The sequence below is a fragment of the Triturus cristatus genome, chromosome 1_2 (assembly GCF_964204655.1).
Source record: "Triturus cristatus chromosome 1_2, aTriCri1.1, whole genome shotgun sequence".
Lineage (NCBI taxonomy): Eukaryota > Metazoa > Chordata > Amphibia > Caudata > Salamandridae > Triturus > Triturus cristatus.
Window position 1 is genome coordinate 128,274,663 of NC_140580.1, and position 21,473 is coordinate 128,296,135.

The 21,473-nt window shown below is 48.3% G+C and overlaps 1 pseudogene across 1 annotated transcript in view; it reads right to left on the reverse strand.

Annotated features, from left to right (window-relative positions):
- The window catches only part of LOC146866943 (lysine-specific demethylase 5B-like), a 429,067-nt pseudogene that overhangs the window by 237,470 nt on the left and 170,124 nt on the right, over window positions 1–21,473 (reverse strand). The window contains exon 6 of the transcript XR_014966723.1: window positions 4,714–4,893. The product of XR_014966723.1 is annotated as a lysine-specific demethylase 5B-like (transcript). The remainder of the gene's footprint in view (window positions 1–4,713; window positions 4,894–21,473) is intronic.

Below are 21,473 nucleotides of genomic sequence, written 5' to 3' on the forward strand. Positions count from 1 at the left end.
CCTAAGCTGGCAGATGAAAACAGTTTCTTGCCGAACTGTTCCAGCTTCTTGGATTCCTTATCCGGGGGAGCGGTAGGGAATGCGCTTTGGGAAGTGGAGGCCTGGATGACCAGGATCTCTGGGGTTGGGTGGGCACACAGAAAAGCAGGTTCACCCGGGGCTGGGCGATGGCGCCTGGCCACATTCTTATCCACGGGAACCCCCGTGGCTGGTCTAGACCAGGTGCCCATCAAGACGTCAGTTAGGGCCTCATTGAACGCCAGCAGGGCTCCAAAGAGCTTGCCGTCAGCTGAAGTACTTCAGTGAGGAGATTAGTCTTAAGGGTCACTGTAGGCAGGTCAAGGTCAAGGGCCTCAGCTGCTCTACGGAGCACCACAGTCTATGTAGAGACCACCTCCATAGCCACAGCAGGAGGAGAAAAAAAAACAGGGTCAGAGGAGAGGTCAAGGCAACCGACATCCTCTAGCTCTTCCGTCCATTCCTGGTCCGACCCGCGCTGCTGTGCGAGAGGGTACTCACACCCTTCCCAGTGGTCCATCTCCGTGTCACAATTAAGGTCCCAACTAGGGGCAAAATTGTCCGGAAAACCTGGCAAAGGCGGTGGCGGAACGAACGGAGCCGCCGCCCGCAGCGGCGACGGCAGCAAGGGAGGGCCCTTGTGAGAAAGTGCCCTCTTTCTTGCATGGTATGCCCCCACTTTTTGTTGAATTGCTGATGTGCTTTGACTGAGTGTGCCCAGGGCCTGTGTTCCTTCCCTAAAACTGCATTGAAGCCTAACCCCAATTGGCATCTCTGGCCACATGTCAGCCCCTGGTAAATGGTACCACAGGTACCCAGGGTCCTGTGACCAGAGAAGGCCTCTAAGGGCTGCAGCACTTATTGTGCCACCCTCAGAGGCCCTGTACCATGACACTCACACACTGCCTTTGCAGACTGAGTGTCTGGGTGCAGAACAAAACAGAGACTACATGGCACACATCCCTGTGTGCCATGCCCACAAACCACTGCCCTGGCATACATCAGTCACCACTCTAGCTGGGTGCCCTATGCCAGTGGTGAGGGTACAGGAGCATGAGTGCAGTGCTGCCATTAAGAGTATATGGTGCTGGGAGTTTGTCATTACGAACTCCACAGCACCATAATGGCTACACTGAAGACTGGGAAGATTGGCATCAAACTTCTCAGGACATTAAATCCCCACTGATGCCAGTGTGGGATTTAATGTAAAATGCACGACAGAGGGCATCTTGGAGATGCCCCCTGAAACTCGAGCAACTTCCAGTGACCTGACTGAGTGGCTGCTTAGGCTGCCACCCCAGACATGTTTCTGGACCCCTGGGTCGATAGCTTGCTGCTCTCGGAGGCCTGAAACAATGCACATCCTGGGACGAGGTGCCAAGCCTCCTCCCCCAGGATGGGCAGGGTTCACGAAGGAGAAGCTTCAAAGGCATGTCGCCTTTGTGAGCCTCTCCAGACCATTTGCTGCTTTCAGCAACTGGTCCCCACTGGTTCTACCCCCCCACTTTGGGCGGGAGAAGCTGCGGGAAAAACAAGTGAGGAAGAGAGGTGTGCCCACCTCTGCCAACTCCACCCCTAAGGTGGGGGAGGCGAGGTGAAGCATAACCTAGAGTCCCCGCCATCTTGAAGATGAGGGGGGACCCAGCCAACCAGGGACAGGCTCCTGCCCCCCTTCCACTGGAGAGAGAAGAGTGGCAGAATAGGGGGTGTACCCACCCCAGGGAAGGAACCCATTTGTCCCTGTTCTTTACCTACTTGTAACACACCTAAATTTAGTATTTAGGGGCACCCTGAACCTTCCTTCCTCAGAACCAGCAACAACAAGAAAAGAAGATAAGAAGAAGGACGAAGAGCCGTGCAGAGCTAACAAGAGGACGACGCCCACTGACTTGGCCCCAGCCCTACAAGGCTGTCTCCCCTCGAACCTGCGAAATCCCAGCGTGTCCAGCAGACAGCAACCTCACAAACCCCGGAGGACCTGCCTGCCTTCACTTTCCAGACTGTTTCTCCCGTGAACACCGGACGTGTTTAAACTGCAGCTCCTAGTGCCAGCCAGGAACCGCGAATCCAGCCCCCTCTGCACCTGCCGAACCCGGCCCGAGATCGAGTGAAAATACACCACGAGGAGGTCCCCCTGGAGATCCTGACCCGAGATCCAGCGATCCCTGACCTGCCTCAAGCCTCCTGACGCCTGCAGCCTCAATCCAGAGGACCCCCCCCCCCTACCAGGACGTCGCAAGACACCCCTGCACCCGACGCCCCACGGCCTTGTGTGCCCAAACCAACAGTGCCTAACCAACCCTCAACATCCCAACTTACCCCTCGAAGTGGTGGTCGCTCCTGGAAGATCCTCGTCCCCGAGCCTGAAGTGTTTCTTTGTCCTAGAGAATCGCCATTGAAATCAACAGGGCACCCGACCTCAAAACAGCACCCTGCACCCGGCCGCCGTAGTGTCGCTGAGGGTGCACCTTTGGTGCTACTTTAGTCCCCAACTTGCCCTGAGCTTAACCCTAGGAGCTTTGCTCCCACAACCCCGTGGCCTGCTTGCCAGCAGCCACCAACCGGAGCCCCCCTATCCTCCATAGGATAACATTGGGCCTCAACACTCTGCACCCGGCAACCCTAGTGCCACCGGGGGTGCAACAGCAGTGCATCACTGACCCTGGGGGACCCCTGAGTTTTACCCCAGAACCCTAACTCAAAAGACCGATTACCTACCTGGAAACCGGTAACCTCTTTTTCCTCATAGAATAACATTGGCACTTTTTCTCCCAAAAAGTTTCCAAGTGTCGACTTTTGAAAACTGAGAATATTCCTAAAAAAAAAAAAAAATCACCCGATTAACCAAAACGCATTTTCTCAACTGTTTTCAGGAAATGTCCCAGTGCTGAATCTAGGTATCCAGCACTGAGAAAGAAAAGTAACGTTAAAGTAACTTACCTGCAAAGTTAATTTCCTCCCATAGGATAACATTGGTGATTCTATGCAAAAAAGTTTCGAAGTGTCAACTTTTGAAATACAATAATATTCTTTAAAAATCGTACCTCTAACTAAAACGTATTTACTCAACCGTTTTCAGGAAATGCCCGAGTGCTGAATCTAGGATCCAGCACTGTGCTAGAAAAAGTAATCCGAAAAGTAATTAACTGCATTTTTACTCAAAAAGCCTATTGATTCCTATGTACTGAGTCTACTAAGTTTGTGCATTGCATTGCAACCCCTGTAAACTCGAATTGGTACAAAGTCCTACTATCTTTTGAAAGTATTCAACAACAGCATCTTGTAGCTGAAAAGTATTTACATGCTTACCTGTGCCAGGCTTGCTTGGTTTTAGAAATAAAACAACAGTATATTTTTTTATACAAAACAATTGGCCTAGAGTTCAGTTCTTGAGTGTGTGAATTCATTTGCTGACTGAGTGTGTACATCAAATGCTTAACATGGTCCTCTGATACTGCCTTACTACTCGACCAAACTACCACTTTAGAGAGTAAGGTTTTATCTAACTTTAGCCTCTGCCAAACCTCTGGGGACTGTGGACCCTGTACACACTGAACCTATTTGGGAACAGAGCCACTTTCTCACACTCATTGAGCGCGATCTTACGTCAGGATACTTTTAAGGCTGGTCCAGGGAAAATACTTTTAAAGAAAACCTAGAGAATGCTTTGGAATACTTCCAATGTTCTATTAAACTCCTGCAATCTTGGTCCCCAATACTATTGATGCTTTTCCTAAAAAAATCCACCCCAAGATTGAGCTTTGATACTGATGAGGCTTACTGTTTACAGCTATCCCACTATAAGCCATTTTTAGCTAGAGTACAATATAAAGTGAGTTCAAATTATCTGAGATTTTCATTAGATCATAAGGTTAGCCGTCGTATTTTGATGTTGCGATTGAGGACACTACCACTAAAAGAATTAACTGGAAACTGGGGTGGCACACTGGATAAAGCTGGCCTCTGTGATCTATGAGGAGGAGGAGGTATTCAAGATTTGGTACATGTACGGTTTGTTTGCCCTAACAAACTCCTGGTTGAAGCACATAGCTGTTTTATAAAACCTATTTGTATTAAATAGAATATCTCTAGAATTATGGATCTGATTGAATTATTAAGAGCCCCCCAGATGAATTTTTATGTTATAAAGTATTTAAATTTTTAAAAACTTGTTCACCACTATTTTAAAGCAGTTTAATCTATGAACGACACTTCCTGTATACATTATATTTTTTTATATTGTGGATATCTGACGAGGTCTATAGCAATAAAATTTGATTTGAAGTAATACATTCAGTGTCAGGGGACCTGGCACACGGGAATGTGTGTCAGGTCATGTTTTCATTTTTGTCTGCATCAAAACATGCAGCCTACGATAGCAGCCCTGTATGAGTTTGGTGATGGGTCCCTGAGAGTGACACTGTGCTACAGCACTTGGGGGACACTCGTTTGTACCCAAGGTCTTAGGCACCAGGGGTACTATTTAATAGGGACTTCTAGAGGGTGCTAAAGGCATTGCCAATCGGGAGAACCATTGTCCTGTTTTGGGAAAGAGATTTGGCACTGGTGACCTGGTTAACAGGAACACAGTGCACTTCTAGTCAAAATCACATGTACCAGGCGAAAGTGGGGGTGTCCATGTCAAAATGGAGTACTTTCAAACAACTAATACATAGAAAGATTTAAATGACTCACCTCCAGTAAAGAGAAGTTTAAGTCCGGAGTCAGGAATGTACTGGATGCGCTCTCATTCCAAGCTTGGACCTCCGACACCAGGGACTCCAGTCGTGGTAATGAATCCAAATGCACTGGGATACTATGACCTCTTGACACTAGTTCCACCAGGTTGTCAAGCACTGGCACACGCCCGCTAGCCTAGACACAAAAGTATCAGTCACTAATCCAGACTCAAAGAATCAAAACTAGGTTCATTACATGCGGGCACAAGTCAATGGTCAAGAATATTTCAGCACTACTACGGATCTTCATTTAAGTTGTCAATTTAAATAATCTTCATTTAGGTCATAAATTTAAAGTGACAAAATGGAAATCTAAATATATTTGTACAAAGATGAAAATCTACATTTTAAGGACTTCCATTATAAACTAGAAAACGTATTCCAATATGTTGTTCCATTATAATCTGAAAAATTTACTTCAATCTGTTACACCCTACACCATATCGTTTCCTAGGTACCTTCACAACTTCAGACACTTTGTAAGAGTACGAGTACAGCAGGTCTAAAAAATATTTAACACATTTACTGAATTCCAAATAACAAATACCAGGCAATCATGCTTGCAAATCCCTGCAATGGCATTTCGTTTAAACCATAAAGCTGGCTCTCGCATATCAGTTTGTGCTAGATCATACCCAGCTTTCACATATCTTTCATTTAATGCTGAATTTGGCTCACCTGTTGATACTGAACATGTACCTTCTCTGAGAAAAGACTGTCTGCTTATGGCAAGCTAACCAGGTGTAAGACACACAAATTCCCACTTCTGCTTTTTAGGCACCAGACTTTCCAACTTTTGGTGTAGCAGTGCCAGAGTTAACATCAAGTCTGAGGCAGTTGTTTGGCAAGAGTGGTTACTGACCGCCCTACCAGGCTGTGTGGGACTGAGAAGTGACGGCATGTATTCTAATCAGGCTGAGGCCTATTCACCCGTGCCTCAGTGAGAATGTGGATTATCAGTTGGGGTGGTTGTGAGACGTCACCAAGTAATAATGTCACTATTCTGTATCAAGTCCAGTTAGGTTTCTTAAAATTAAATCCTTCCTCAGTCCTGGGTAACCATGGCACAGAGCAGTCAGGCTAAACTCAAAGGAACAAGGGTACAGCATTCATTAGTACAAAAACAGTTAAGTCGAAAACACAACACAATAAATAGTCCACTCCATTTTATAAAAATAGGAATATAATTAGCAATTTAATGAGCAAATAGACACCAAAAGCAAAAATCGGATTGGGGAAAGAGAAATATAATTTTTAGGAGTTGTCTAGCACCAAAAAGTGCTAAGCGGGAACCAAAGGTTATTGGTCGTGCTAGAACAGGCCAAACTGAAAAGCTATGGTCGACAGCGATGGAGTGCGGGTCAGCTACGGGCACCAGGTTTGGCCTGCTGGAACGGTTACCTTTAAAGGAACTCGTTCGTTGGTGGGGCAGGCTGCCGGCTAGATCTGATGGAGGGCTCGACAATGTGCGTGTGTGTGTGTGGGGGGGGGGGGGCGGGGTCAGACCTATGGGCACACCTCGGTCTCCAACCTCCAGGCTTTGGGCACCCTTTGTACAATTAAGTTAGGTTCATGGACCTTAAATCTCATTAGACGAAGTTTGTGTCTTTTAAAATGAGTCTGAAAAGCTCAAAACACACTATTTTGTGGCTGTTTCTATGAGAAATTGTTATTTCATACTGCTCAGTATGTATTGGAGGCACTCACTTGGATGATGTGAGAAGGTTCAAGCATGTGAATCTATGAAAAAATCTATGTTGGAGAAGGAAAGGTTTCTTACCCATGTTGGAGAAGGAAAGGCTTCTTACCTGTAATCCTAGTTCTTCTTCAAGGGCATCTCCATTGAACTCATAAGCACTGGATAGTCCTGCCAACTATCCCAGAGAACTTATAATATAAAAATATTCTTGTTTGTGGTTGACTGTTAATTCTTCTCTACAAGAGACAATGAATAAATGAGACTCAAAATTCATCTATGTCTGCTGTGAAGAGGACATCTTAACTTATGATGCAGCAGGCAACATGCATTTCAAATGACAGTATCCAGCAGACCATGTTGTAGGTGACATGACATGCAGCAGCAGACAGTTCTGTAGTCAACAGGGTCTTCTCTGACAACTCAAATCTACGATGCAGACTGTTGCTTTAGCTTGTTTGCAACCAATTATGGTAAGGGCTGCAACTCTTGAATGTAAAGATGACACAGCATATCTAGATGTCTTTGTAGGCATAGTGGATGGACCGAATTGTGCCAACCATGATGATGCAGCCAACAGTGAAGATACGAACGAGCACAAGATAGCTATTCGTAACCATCTAGGATGTGGGAATTCGCAATTGGGGGCGGCGAGGGAAAGAACAGAGTAATGGTAGCACTGAGGGGAATTGAAGCACTGTGCATTTTACTTTTCAAACCAACCATAGAGCGGACACTTTCTGGTTGGTGCTCTAGTGGTTGGAGTCCCGGCCTGGCATAAAAACGGCAGAGCAGCAGGCGCGCATCAGAGAAGCAGCAGCACTGTGAGGGTTTGCTGATCAGTTGCACCTATGAGGCAGTGATTTTTATGTTTTCTTTGAGCATGCAATGGAGGCACTGCTGGCGTGCTGAAGGTGCGTCTAAGGCAAACCCATCCACGCCCGACCGGGGCCAGGGAACCTGCAACTCTAACCTCTCACCAGCAAATATATTCCAGGGCCTTCCTACTTAAAGCTAGAGGGACAACACGTGCTAACTGTAGCCACTCAATAAATGTGTCTAGTTCAGACAGCACTCTAAAGTATTGCTCCTATAGGTTTCCTTTTGATCCTACAAGTAGGGAACTCCACGCACCTAAATCTTGACAAAATGTGCTTCTCCTCAACTGCATGGTCCTTCCAGGTCATAAGCTGGACATCCGTTCTCTCCTAGAAGATTACAAACTGGATGTAGTTTTCCTCACGGAAACATGGCTTCATGAGGAATCCGGACCGGATGTAGTTCAGGCTGACCCCCAGACAAAAATTCATTCAACTGTAGAATTGATCCCCTCACTCTCCTATTGTGAAAGTGTTGCGTTTTCTTTATCTTTTTTCCATACTACCACAATGTCGGAAGCTTAGTATATCACCTCCCAGGCCAGGACAGTCATTTATTCAATCAACCCTGATGTTCTAGCGAGTTTGGTCATAAAATATACTTCCTTAACGGTCATGGGAGATTTAAATCCACACTTGAATGATTCTAAAGACCCCCAAACTTCCTGCCTGCTTTATGCACGATCTAGCTGCCCTACAATTACAGCAAAGAGTTCAGTGCTCCACCCACATAGGGGGTCATTTGTTGGATCTGGTATTTACCAACAATTCCCGGCTGTTTGCTCCCATTAAGAGTACAGCCATGTTTGATAGACAATGGTCCGAGTTAAACTGGGAAAGCTGGAAGTGTTCACTGAATCAATCCTTACCCTGGGTGGGCCTTGGTCCACTGGATAAACATAAGATCACAAACTGGCTGACCCAAAATATCACCACGATACCAAAGGGGATGATGGACGGAGCGTTAGAGCAAATCAAACACTCACCCCCAGTCAACTGATCTGGGTTTAATCTATCATCATTCTTTAGCTCACTCCACCACTCCAGTTCAGACATGGCCATATGCAAATCAGTATGACCCTGTGCCTCATGGGAACAGTCCAGCCCCAACTGCCAAGCCACGTCTTCCCTGGACCGGAAACAAGCATCCTGGGACCGGTTTCGGGTTCATAACCCTCGTCAGCCAGGCCATCTTGAATCCAGTGGCAAAGTGAGCAAGGGACCCACGTCTGGGCATTATTATTATTATTAATTAATTTTATAATGCGCATGGCTGCCTCAGCAACGAGGCGTCCCAGCGCAGCAGCGAGAACCAGGGAGCGAGCACCGGAGCAGATCACTGAGGGTTAGATGATGAAAGGGGGAAGAGCCACGTCTTCAGGGCCTTGCGAAAGGTCAAATGGCTAGGAATAGTTCTAACTGAAATCGGGACAGAATTCCACAATTTAGCTGCTAGGTGTCGGAAAGAGCGCCCCCCTGCCCTGGCCCTCCGCACCCGAGGGACGCAGACCAGAGCATGGTTGGCGGAGCGCAAGGAACGCGTAGGAACGTAAGGCTCCAATAGTTCCAGGAGGCCTGACGGGGCCTGCTTTGCAAGAATTTTGTGTGAAATACATAGTGCTTTAAATTGAATGTGTTTACACACTGGCAACCAGTGAAGTTTCGGAAGCACCTGGGCAACCGAACAATGCTTGGGTAGAGACACCAGAACCCTGGCTGCAGCATTCTGGATCCTCTGGAGGCGGTTTATACTAGCCCTTGTTGCTCCCAAGTAAAGGCAGTTCCCATAGTCCAATCTGGCAAGAACAGACGATTGGATGATGGACTGCCGCACCGATGGAGGAAAGAACCCAAGCAGTGGTCTGAGGCTCCGCAGGAGACCGAAACAGACCCCCGCAACTGTCTTAGTTTGTTTCTCGAAAGTTAGACCGCGGTCAAACCAAAAGCCAAGGTTCTTTACAGAGTCCTTAGGGACTGGGGCAGGCTTGAGACGTTCTGGCCAGAGAAGGTCAGTCCATAACTCCCTATCCTTACCGAAAAGCAGAATTTCGGATTTCCCGGAGTTCCGCTGAAGGCAGTTTGCTGCCATCCAGTCGGAGATAGCCAATAGATCAGCCGTGAAATTGTTTAGGTTGGTGGAACTTTTTTTAGAGAAGCTGATCATTAATTGGGTATCGTCGGCGTATGAGACCAGTGAAAGCCCCCTACTCTTGGCCAGTGTTGCCAATGGGCTGACATACAGGTTAAATAGGAGTGGGCTTAGTATAGAGCCCTGAGGTACTCCCTGGTGCAATGCGCATTTTTGTGAGGAAAAGGGGGGAGCCAGGACCTGAAAGGATCTCTCTGACAGGAAGGAAGTAATCCAGGCCAAGGCCGAGTCCCTTACCCCAATGTCCTGCAGGCGTCTCAGAAGTATTTTGTGCGATACAGTGTCAAATGCGGCACTCAAATCCAATAGGATCAAAGCCGCGGAGTCGCCTGCATCAAGATGACTTTTAATGGTTTCAGATACCACCAGGAGTGCAGATTCAGTACTATGGCGAGGGCGAAAGCCATGTTGGGTAGGGTCAAATAAAGCATGTTGCTCGACAAAGCCTGCCAGGATAGAGTTCACGTGTGCCTCCGTCACTTTGGCCAAAAAAGGCAGTTGCGAGATGGGACGGTAATTACTCGGGTCGGATGCAGCCAAGGAGGGTTTTTTCAAAAGGGGGATGACTTTGGCATGCTTCCAAGCTCGGGGGACTGATGCCGTGAGTAGTGACCGATTGACCACTTCAAGGCATAGTTCGGAGATGGAGGGATAAAGAAGACGGAAACAGGTGGGAGTCACTGGGTTCGCCGGGGAGCCGGACTTGATTTTGGAGCTGAGAGACGCAAACTCCAGAGCCGTAATGGGAGGGAATTCCCCTAAGCTCTGAGCATTCAAAGACTCACCCCCTGAGGGGGCCAGCTCTTCAGACAGGGAAAAAGTTTGTGGGAGTCCCTGGTAGATTAGTTCCACTTTATTAATAAAATATGTAGCTAACGCACTACACTGGTTATTCGAGGTGATTGGATGACCCTCATTACCACCGGATTTCTTCATATTGCCCAGTAAGGAAAAGATTGTTTTTGTAGGGTTGGAGCTCGCCATAATTTTATTTGCCACAAAGTCGGCCCGCGCTCTGCGAATCTCTTTATGGTAACACTTAAGGGCTGCTTGATATTCAAGTTTAGCAGTCGCATCGTAGGAGCGCCTCCAAGCGCGCTCCAACTTCTTACAGCCCTTTTTGGTCAAGGAAAGGGCCTCGTTGAACCATGGGTTAGATGGCCCACGCCCAATCTTACCCCATTTTGCAGGGATATGGGTGTCCAGACCAGCCGTCAGCCAGTCCTGATAACACTGGTTTGCTTCGTCCGCGCAGGCGGGTAGTTGCGGTTGGTGGCTAGAAAGCCAAGCAGAAAGAATCTCGGGATTAAGCTTATGCCAGGCACGCTTTAGGATCTTCATGGGGTGACTAGGGTCAATTTTGATCGGAAATTGTAGGGAGAAGGTGACCAAAAAATGGTCTGTCCAGACCAGAGGAACTGGGGAACGCATAATGATTTGGAGGAGGTTAGAAATGACTGGATCCAAAACATGGCCGGCTATGTGGGTAGCTTCAAGCACACACTGCTTTAATTGAAAGGCTTCCAGATCAGCCAAGAAACTGCCAATCTCCACCTGTTCAGTGCATTCAAGGTGGAGAATGAGATCACCCAAAATGGTGAAATTGGCAGACTTGCTAGCCAGATGCCCCACTTTATCAAGAAGATCCTTTTTGAAACTGGTCGCTGACCCGGGGGGCCTATAAATCAAAAGACCGGCTAAAGAGATATTATCAGTTAGCCCAATTTTGATTGATGCGCACTCGCAACCTACTATGGGTTCACTCACTAAATTGGTTTTATATGATTCCTTAGCTATCATTGCCACCCCACCACCTCTTCCCAATTCTCTGTTAACAGATTTGAGTGTGTAGCCAGGCGGGAGAGCCAGCCATGGTATTGCGGGTGGCGTCCTGGTGAAGCCCGATTTCCGTGAGAAAGAGAGCGTCAGGAGATTCATCAGTTAGAAGGTCCAGGATCTCAGCGTGATGTTTTATCAGCGAGCGGCAGTTGAGACTGAGAATTTTAAATAACTTAAACCCAGAAGGGCAGGAAGTCGGTTGTGCTGGGGATAATTCAAACGGGCAGGACTTACAGTGAGAGGGAAACTTAAGGGGGGACCATGGGGAGGATGGGCAAGAAGGGCGCGCCAAGGCCAAGAGTTTTTCTCGTGAATACATGATAGGGTCAGACCTCTCGCCGTCCATAATGCCAGCGCCCAGCGCCGTCCCGGCGCGGACGGGCGCAGACGGGCTTGCCTCTGGCGCGCCTTTGGCGCGCAAGTGGCGCGCCCGCTGCGCGGTCGCGGCTGTGGGTTCATTTATGGGCGAATGGGAGGGTCCGGCCAGGCAGCTGTACCGCCGACTTCCCCCCTATCCAAGATCGCGGAACTATTCCAGCCGTCTGGGGGAAGTCAACTTAGGGCAAACAAAGCGATACCAAAGGGGATGATGGATGGAGCGTTAGAGCAAATCAAACACTCACCCCCAGTCAACTGATCTGGGTTTAATTTTTCATCATTCTTTAGCTCACTCCACCACTCCAGTTCAGACATGGCCATATGCAAATCAGTATGACCCTGTGCCTCATGGGAACAGTCCAGCCCGAACTGCCAAGCCAAGCTTGTTTCCGGTCCAGGGAAGGCATGGCTTGGCAGTTTGGGCTGGACTGTTCCCATGAGGCACAGGGTCAGACTGATTTGCATGTGGCCATGTCTGAACTGGGGTGGCAGAGTGGGCTAAAGAACGGGGATGGATCAAACCCAGATCTGTTGACTGGGTGTGAGTGTTTGATTGGTTCTGATGCTCCGTCCATCACCACCCCCTTTTGTACCGCTTTGTTCGTCATAACTTGGCAGGGTATGCTCAGACGTGAGTCCCTTGCTCACTTTGCCACTGGATTCAAGCAAGCCTGGCTGAAGACGGCTGAAATGCCAGAAACCGTTCCTAGGAAGCTTATTTCCGGTCCAGGGAAGGCATGGCTTGGCAGTTCGGGCTGGACTGTTCCCATGAGGCACAGGGTCAGACTGATTTGCATGTGGCCATGTCTGAACTGGGGTGGCAGAGTGGGCTAAAGAACGGTGACGGATCAAACCCAGATCTGTTGACTGGGTGTGAGTGTTTGATTGGTTCTGATGCTCAGTCCATCACCACCCCCTTTTGTACCGCCCAAAATATCACCAAGCAGATAAGAAATGAAAAATCTAACAATAAGTCTGCACCGTGGTATTCCCCCACCTCAAAACTTGAAAAAAAAAAAATTGTGGCAGACAGGAATGGAGGAAAGATTTTGCAGAACCAAAAAAAGGTATATATATGGAGAAAGTTAGTTCATCACTCTGAAATCCGCACTGCCCAGGCGTTTTATTTTGAAATAAGGATTAATAAGGCTAGCAATACCCCATGAGAAATATTTAAAATTACTAAAATGTTGCTAGACCCTTCTTCCAGCACACCTCTTTCTGAACGATCAACTGAAAGATGCATTGTCTTTGCTTCCTTCTTTAATTAAAAAATGTTGGTTATTTTCCAATCTTTTGAAAAGGACTGTAGAAGCACTATCTTGATTCCTAACATTAATAGAGGAAATAGTTGTTCCTCCATCCTGTCCCAATTCCCTCCCATTACACTGGAAGAGCAGACGGCTCTTTTCAGTAAGTTAGAATCAGGCTCTCCCCTTGATCAGGCTTCCCCCAGGATCATTGCTCAAGAACAGGAAACTATCCTCCCTATTTTGCTCAAACTGAACCAACCTGTCGCTGGAAACTGGGTCTGTTCCCAAGTCTTGGAAATGTGCGATGGTTAAAGCCTCCCTGAAAAAACCTAACCTTGACCCTGCCTGCCTGGAAAACTTCCGCTTTTACGTAAGGTGGCTGAAAAACATATCAACAGGTGTCTCTCTGACTTTCTGGAGGCCAACTCTTGCTTGTATCAAACACAGACTGGCTTCTGCCCAAGACATAGTACAGAGACTGCCCTTTTACTGGTGGTGGAAGAGGCTAAAACGAGATTAGAATCTGGGGCATGGTCTCCATCGTCCTTTTGGGCCTTAGTGAGTCCTTTGACACGGTTGACCATTCTATACTATTGCACAGGGTTGGTAAAGCTAGTGTTACAGGGAAAGTCTTGGACTGGGTTGGGTATTTTCTAAATAAGATAACATTACAAGTCTTTGACCAGGGCTGCACCTTGAATATCTTGCCTGTCACTTGTGGCATCCCGCAGGGGTCCAACCTCCGCCCAACATCTATCTTCAGCCACTGGCGGATACTGCAGCTCCTATTGGGATGTCCATAGTCTCCTACGCGGATGAACACCCAACTGGTGCTTTCACTTACACCTGGTTACGACTCGCCCCCAGTTAATTTGGGAACATAACGTATGCATTTTATAAAGCGCACGTTCACTCGTAGACATCTTGGCGCTGAATAACAGATGATTATTGTTACCCAACTTAAAGGTATTAATTTTATCGAGCTAAGATGGATGAAAGGCTGAGTGGACCCGCCGAGATTTTAACTTGTGACATAAGGTCGAACACAGGACCCTGCAGTGGATGCATTAGTCCACTTGAGCCACCAGAACCGGCATGCTGGGAACAAATAGCCAGCTGGATGAATCAATCCAGTCTTAAGCTCAATGTAGCCAAAACTGAATTAATGATACTTAGCAATAAATCCCCCGTCCAATACGATCTGAAGTGGCCAGCTCGCTTGGGTCTCCCTGGCTAATAAGCCAACTATAAAAAGTTTGGGCATGTGGTTTGATGATTCATTGATGATGGCTGTAGGAAGGTGGATATCTGACTATGGTTACCCCCAACTTTCGACTTAGTTGGCCTGAGATCCTGCCATTCAGGGTCTCAGGCTTTCTGCTCTCTCTTTAAAATGGACTCCATGTACCCTAGGTACATAACCAATTGGTAAGGTTCACCTTATTGGACCCTGTACAGTGTACCCTAGGTACCCAGGGCATAGGTGTACCCTAGGCCTCCCAGGGGCTGCAGCATGTATTATGCCACCCCTGGTCTGGCCTTCCAATCAGACACAACTGGCTGATCACTCAGCTGGGGCAAGGTCGTGTAATCACCCCTTGCTTAGATATAGTATACCTATATCTACCCTTAATATAGACACATGTGTACCTATCAGCCACTCCTATGGCAGGCCTTAACAATCCTGGAGGTAGAGTGCTTGGTAACATGTGAGATGGTGCTCTAGCATGAGCTGAGCCTGTCTGCAGCTTTCGGAACCATGTCCTTATAGCTGTTCTATGATATAGCCTACCATATACTCTTAAAGTGCCTTATAATCTTAAACGGTTATGGTAACTATGGTTTGGCTTTATCAAAACATGTTGTGTAAGGTGTCTAACACTTTGGAATAATACCCCCATACCATTTCTGGTGATAAGGATATTATTCCTCCCTTCTAGAGGGAGAGACATGTTAAAATCCTACTTTGCTGTTTAACTCTAACCAAAGCCTCAGCATCACAAAATGGATGCTGCTGCCACAGACACAAGTCTGACCTCCTGCTGCTGGGAGTGATCCCGGCAAGGGAGGCTTGGACAATAGGTTTCCTGCTTGGGGAGGTGCTAGCACCTCCCCAGACCACCATCAAGAGACTACCCTTTGCTTTGCTGAAGTTCTACGAGGGACCGACTGCAGAGCCCGACCAGAGCCTTGACTTCCAGACTTCTCCGACCCTGAGCCACATCCACAGCCGAGCTGAGATCCGTGGAGGCGACGAGAGACGTGGGACCGGCTACCTGGGAAAAGTGGCGAGTATCTTTCAGCGCAGCTTCTGCGGCACCCTCGAAGTTGTGCACCGGGGATTGAGAAGCCCCAACCTCAAGCACCATCTGCACCGAAGATCAGCCCCCCACACTCCACGAGTCCTGCGTGGGGCCCTTCTGCATTTTCCTGCTTGCCGCGTCTGTCCGGTTGCTTGCCCGTTGGCTAGCGGCCTTTGTGACGACACACCTTGAAATCTTCACTGCTGGTTTGGCTCCTCCAGACTGGCTCCCGCTTCTTTGCAAAAGAGAAGCACCCCAGACCTTCCTGGTCTGCACCAGAAGCAAGTCCTCCGTTCTTCGTGGGTTCCACTTGCCAAGGCTTGGTGAGTCCTAGTTCGACTTCGACGCCACCGACAGCAAGAGCCTTCGTGGGACAGCTCGCCTCCTGGTCGTCCTCGACGGCTCCTGGTACCCGTGGCTGCAGCAACAAGCTTCACCTTTCACCTGCAATCTTCACAACATCGCCTGGTTCCTTCCTGGTTCCACGTGGTCACTGGCTAGTGACCTTGACTCTGTCCCTTCTGCTTGCAGGTATCCTCTCTTCCTGATCCCAGCCTTGGGATCCACCGGACACCCTTCACTGACTGCCTGTCAGCAACTTTCCTTCAGGCATCCATAGAAGTCCACGACGAAACCCGACGCAAGTTCTCACCTATGCACCCGCAGCCCGTGGGCCAGGTAACTTGGGTACTTCGGTGCTCACAAGGGTAGTGACTATCCTAGGGTCTAGTTTCCGAGTCTCGACTCTCTAGCTGCTTCAGAAGTGTCCTTAAACTGTTAATTTCTAACTGCTAGTAATTCTATCGACTTTTACGCATTACGCGTGAGTGTTTCCACTCTGCACCTGAATCCCATGGGCCTCCCACTTCCTAACTGTTGCTAGCGTAGTGTAGCCCCAGCGATTCCCTAGGCCTAGGCCTATCCTATTTCCGTGACAGTGGTCCTTATACCACTTCTTTAGTATATGGTTTGCGTGGCCCCTAGGGCCTAACTGTATTACTTACCTGTGTGACTTAATGTATGCTTGAATAAGACTGTGTTGTACTTACCTCTAATCTCATAAAGAGTGCTAAGGGTTTGACTAGAATAAATACACTTTATTTTATATATATATCTGTTGTGGTGTCCTTTCATTTGGTATTTAAGGGATTATATATGGTATCACAGCTGGCTTCACATGCCATTCAGAGTTTAGCCTAAGACTGCTCTTGTCCATGCTGGTCTATAAGGTTGACTTTACAACCAATCACCATAAGGGTTGTTTGGACTGATACAAGGTGTACACTAGAACTAGTGACATCATACATCAGGCCAACTTCTCACAATGGCAGCCCGCACAGGCCATTAAAACATCAGCCAGCTGCTTTGGTCTGATGCGGATGGTACACAACATTTTGACGCTGGTCCCTCAGACTGCAAGGCAGATAGTAGTCCAGGCGTTAATCCTTTCCAGCCTGGACTATAGGAATTCTTTTTATCTGGGATCTCCCATGGCTTCCATCCAGAAACTGCAAGTGGTACATGTACGCAGCTGGGTCTGTATATACTATACCAAAATTAGGTATAGTGTGCACAGAGTCCAGTGGAACCCGAAAGATAGGCAGAGGTAAAAGTAGATAGCACCTTACTCTCTATTTGTGGTAGTGTGGGTGAGCAGTAAGCCTTTATCAGAGGGTAGTGTTAACCATTTGTTGTACAGACTCAGGCAAGAAATGATGTCAAACATTTAAAGACAGAACTCAGACCAATTTGATTGTACAAACATATTATTTAGGTATGTTTATTTTCTAGAACCAAGCAAGCCTGGCACAGGTAAGTGTAAATGGTACTTTTCAAGGCAGGTTGAACAACACAAACAAGCTGAATGAAAAATGACTTTGTTACAGGTTAGTAAATACTTTGGATACAGTGGAAAATACTGTTAAATTAGTTTTGATTACTTTTCACATTACTTTACGGATTACTTTTTCTACTCAGTGTGATATGCCTAGATATCACACTGGGACATTTCCTAGAGAAAAGGTAAGTAAAGCAGTTTTTAGATATTTGCAGTTTTTCAAGTTCCCAGACAAAACCAACTTCACACTTGGGGCTGCATGGACTGCTTTCTTGTGAAAATAATTCTATGGGAGGAAATGAGGTTATCGGTTTCAAGTTAAGTACTTGGGTTTGGGAGTTTGGTTTTCTGGGGTTGGAACCAGGGTTCACCCAGGGTCTAGGATGCACTGTCCTAGCACCATCAGCGGCACTAGGGCAGCAGAGTACAGAGGCCCAATGTTATCCAATGGAGGATAGGGGGCCTCTGGTTGGTGGCTGCTCACGAGCAGACTTCAAGGTTGTGGGAGCAAAGCTCCTGGTGTTAGGCTCAGGGCAAATGGGGATCTGAGTTCGCACCCAAAGTGTACCCACAACAGCGCAGGGGCGACTGGGTGCAGTGTGCTGTATTTGCGTCCTTCAGAAAGAGGCTACAGGCGTTGATTGGAAATTCGAGGCAGGTCAGAGATCACCCGATATCAGGTCAGGATCACCGGGGAGACCTCCTCATGGTGTTGGGCTACTCAAACTCAGGCTGTGGGCGTCGGGTGCAGAATGGTGCAGGCTCGCGGATTTGGCCAGGGCTGATGGCTGCAGGACACACTGGGATGTCGCTGGAGCAGGTTTGAGATGCAGATAGGCCGGTGGGGCTGAGGCCAAGTCATTAGGCGTCCACCTCCTCTTAGTTCAGCACGGCTTCCGCGGTCCTTCATAATCTCTTCTTCTGGTCGGTTCTTGCCAGAGGAGGCAAGGGTCAGAGTTGCCCCTAAATACTAGATATGGGGCGTTACAGGTAAGTAAAGGTTGGGACCAATGGGTCCTTCGCTTGCGGTGGATAAACCCCCTATTATGCCACCCTCCAGTGGGAAGTGGACATATGCCTCTCTCTGGTTGGTTGGATTGGGTCCCCCCCATCTGCAAGATGGCGGGGACTGAGAGTTGTGCTTCACCTTGCCTCTCCCACCTGAGGGGTGGGGTTGGCAAAGGTGGGCACACCTCCCTGCCTCCCTCGGTTTTCCCACCGATTCTCCCGCCCAAAGTGGGGGTCAGAACCAGTGGGGGCCAGTTGCTGGAAGCAGCAAATGGCTGGGGTAGCTCACAAAGGCGGCAAGCCTTTGAAGCTTCCCCTTCGTGGACCCTCCCCATCCTGGGGGAGGAGGCATGGCACCTCGTCCCAGGATGTGCATTGTTTTAGGTCCCAGAGAGCGGCAGGCTCTCGACCTAGGGGTCCAGAAAAATGTCTGGTAGTGACAGCTGGCGAGTAGCCACTCAGCCAGGACAATAGACTTAGGATCGTTTTTCAGGGGGCATCACTAAGATGCCCTCTGAGCGCATTTTTCATTAAATACCACACTGGCATCAGTGTTGGTTTAATATGCTAAGAAGTTTGATGCCAAACTTCCCATTTTTTAGGAAAGCCATTATGGTGCTGTGGAGTTCGTAATGACAAACTCCCAGCATCATATACTCAATGACATTACTGCACTTACACTAAGAATTGGCTTAGGTACTGTATGGGTACAGGGCTTCTGCATCTGTACCCTCACCACTGGTGTAGTGCACCCAGCTAGAGGGGAGGCTGACCTATGCCAGTTTGTGCTGCACCAAAACACGCAGCCTGCAATGGTAGTGTGTGTGTGTGTGCATAAAGGTACTCTAAGGGTGGCACAATAAGTGCTGCAGCCCTTAGAGGCCTTCCCTGGCCACAGTGCCCTTGGTACCTATGGTACCATTTACAAGGGACTGACATGTGGCCAGAGAGTGCCAACTGGGTTTTGTCTTAATGCAGTTTCAGGGAAAGAACATAGGCCCTGGGTACCCATTTGGGAGGAACCCTGGGCACACTCAGTCAAAGTACATCAGCAGTGTGGCAAAAAGTTTGGGCAACCATGCAAAAAAGGGCACTTTTACAGTACAAAATATGGCTGCTCGTGTGTTACTGGGTAGTCCCAGGTTTCAATGGGGTAGATGGCTTTGCACCAGCTTTCAACGCCTCAAAGAATTGAATTCAAGTCCTTGTGCATTGCCCATAGAATTCTTCCTGGAATAGGCCCACCCATCCTTCAACAGATTGTCACTATGTCCCGAATAGGGCCCTTCGCTCATCGAACCAACATTTGGTCACCGTTCCTGGAGTTAAAAGAGCTACAATGGGAGGGCGCTCCTTTCAATATAATACCGCTAAGCTCTGGGAATTTCTCCTCTTGGACATTAGGTGTCTGGACAATGAGCTGTGATTTCGCAAAGCCATTAAAACCTGCCTCTTTCCAGGGTGATCTTTTTATGATTACCTACGTTCGATCCTAGAATCACTGTGCTTTCTCTCTTTGCACTGGGATGCCTCCGGGACGCCATGCGCTCTAAATCCCATAGCATGTGGAAGAAGGAAAATGTTACTTACCCATTAGGCATCTATTGATAGTGTGTAGTGTCGTAGATTGACATGCTTAGCATCATCCTCCCATCTAGTGCTGGGCCCGGTCGATTACAAGTTGTTTTTCTTCAAATTAGTCTTCGAGTCACTAGGTATAGTGACCCCTCCTCCAGTGTGTACTGCGCATGTTCCTTGGCTCCTTTGTTAGATTCTTTTTAGCTTATTGGGTGAGCGTTAGAAAGGTAGGAGCAATAAAGTGATAGAATATAAAGAACATGCATATAAAATGTTTAGTGTGTTAAATGTATCCTAAATATTTCAAAGTAATTCAACCAGAAGCTTCCGGGAAGATAGGTCGGTGCATATGAATCTAAGGTGTTACACGCTACGAATAAATGCTTGTTGGGTAAATAACCTATTCCATTTGTGGCATGTATTGGCCGTAGACATATATATTTTTAGCATTGGGTGTAAAGCAGTGGCTAGCTAATGGTTGAATCACTTGTTTGATATAATGTTTTTAGTATAGATTGACCCACTCTTGCTTGTTGATGCACAAGTTACTACTTGTGTAACGATATATCTGTAAGAGACATTAGTTAGTGATGGATTCCTTACCTTAGAATATCCCCAGGTGTCAGACTGGATCCGGAAAGTTTTGCTTAGCAGTACCCCTGCGCGTCAGTAGGTGGCGTCGTGTGGCTCAGCGTCAGTCACTGGCGTCATAAGCGCCGAGATGACGCCACGGAGAGTACTTAGACGCCACCCATGCGCGCTGACGTCAGTTCTGTACACGACTTTCCACGCCAGGAACGCAGAGCCATGCAAGATACTGACCATTGGTGCAGAAAACTAGGGCCCTAAAAGGGATGACCTTAACGCTAGTAACCAGTTCGCAGAATGGGGAGGATAGGTGGGGCGGTAAGGAATCTATCACTAACTAATGTCTCTTACAGATTGTGAGAAATCCTCGGACATTACAGTGGACATACCTCATCCCCGCTCCTACCCGCGGACCTTAAACAGGAAGTCCGTCCTCGAACTATCCCCCTATCCGCCTCAACCAGTAAGGACGCTGACCCCGCCCCCGACCCGCAGGCCGGGACAGGTCCTGGCGCTAACAGAAAGGACCCGGAAGGAGGAGGGATTAACCCCGGATGTGCTTCTCTCCTTCAGGCGAAAAGAGGGATCGCAACTGAGAACGAATGCACTCGTGCCGGAGAGAGAAGGGAGAAAGGAGAAGCATCGAAGGTGGAGCAGGAGGTAGAGAGAAACGAAGCAGAGGACAAGGAGCAGCGTACCGAGGAAGAACCGGAGCTGAGGAGGACGAGACCGGCGCAGCGAGGAGAGAGCGCGACGAGGTGGAGTCCAGAAGCGGAGGAAGCGGAGGAGGCCCCGGATGAGACGTGGTACGAAGACTGGTGGAACCCTCAGGAGGAGGCTGGAGAGCGGCCGCAACCAGGAAGTGTTGCGGCGGGGCCGGTGAGTGGCTAAAACCACGGGTAACGGGATCGGGAAGCGGGTGGTAGAAGGGAGGAGGGTGGATACCGGGTTATAGGGTCACAGGGTGTTGCGTCGTAGGGTGTTACTGTGTGTGGTGCTGCAGAGTGAAACGTCTCTCTCTCTTACTTCACCTGACCACAGGGGCACACCCCGAATATCCTGACCTCCCTAAATAACCGGGTCTTCCGCCTCCCTGCTACTATTTTGACCCTCTGTCCAGCACACAAACCCTGCTGTCCCCTATCAATACACGGGTGAGGTGACGGTTTTTGCTATGATTCCTTAGAGCATAAATAGGACAAAATCCCT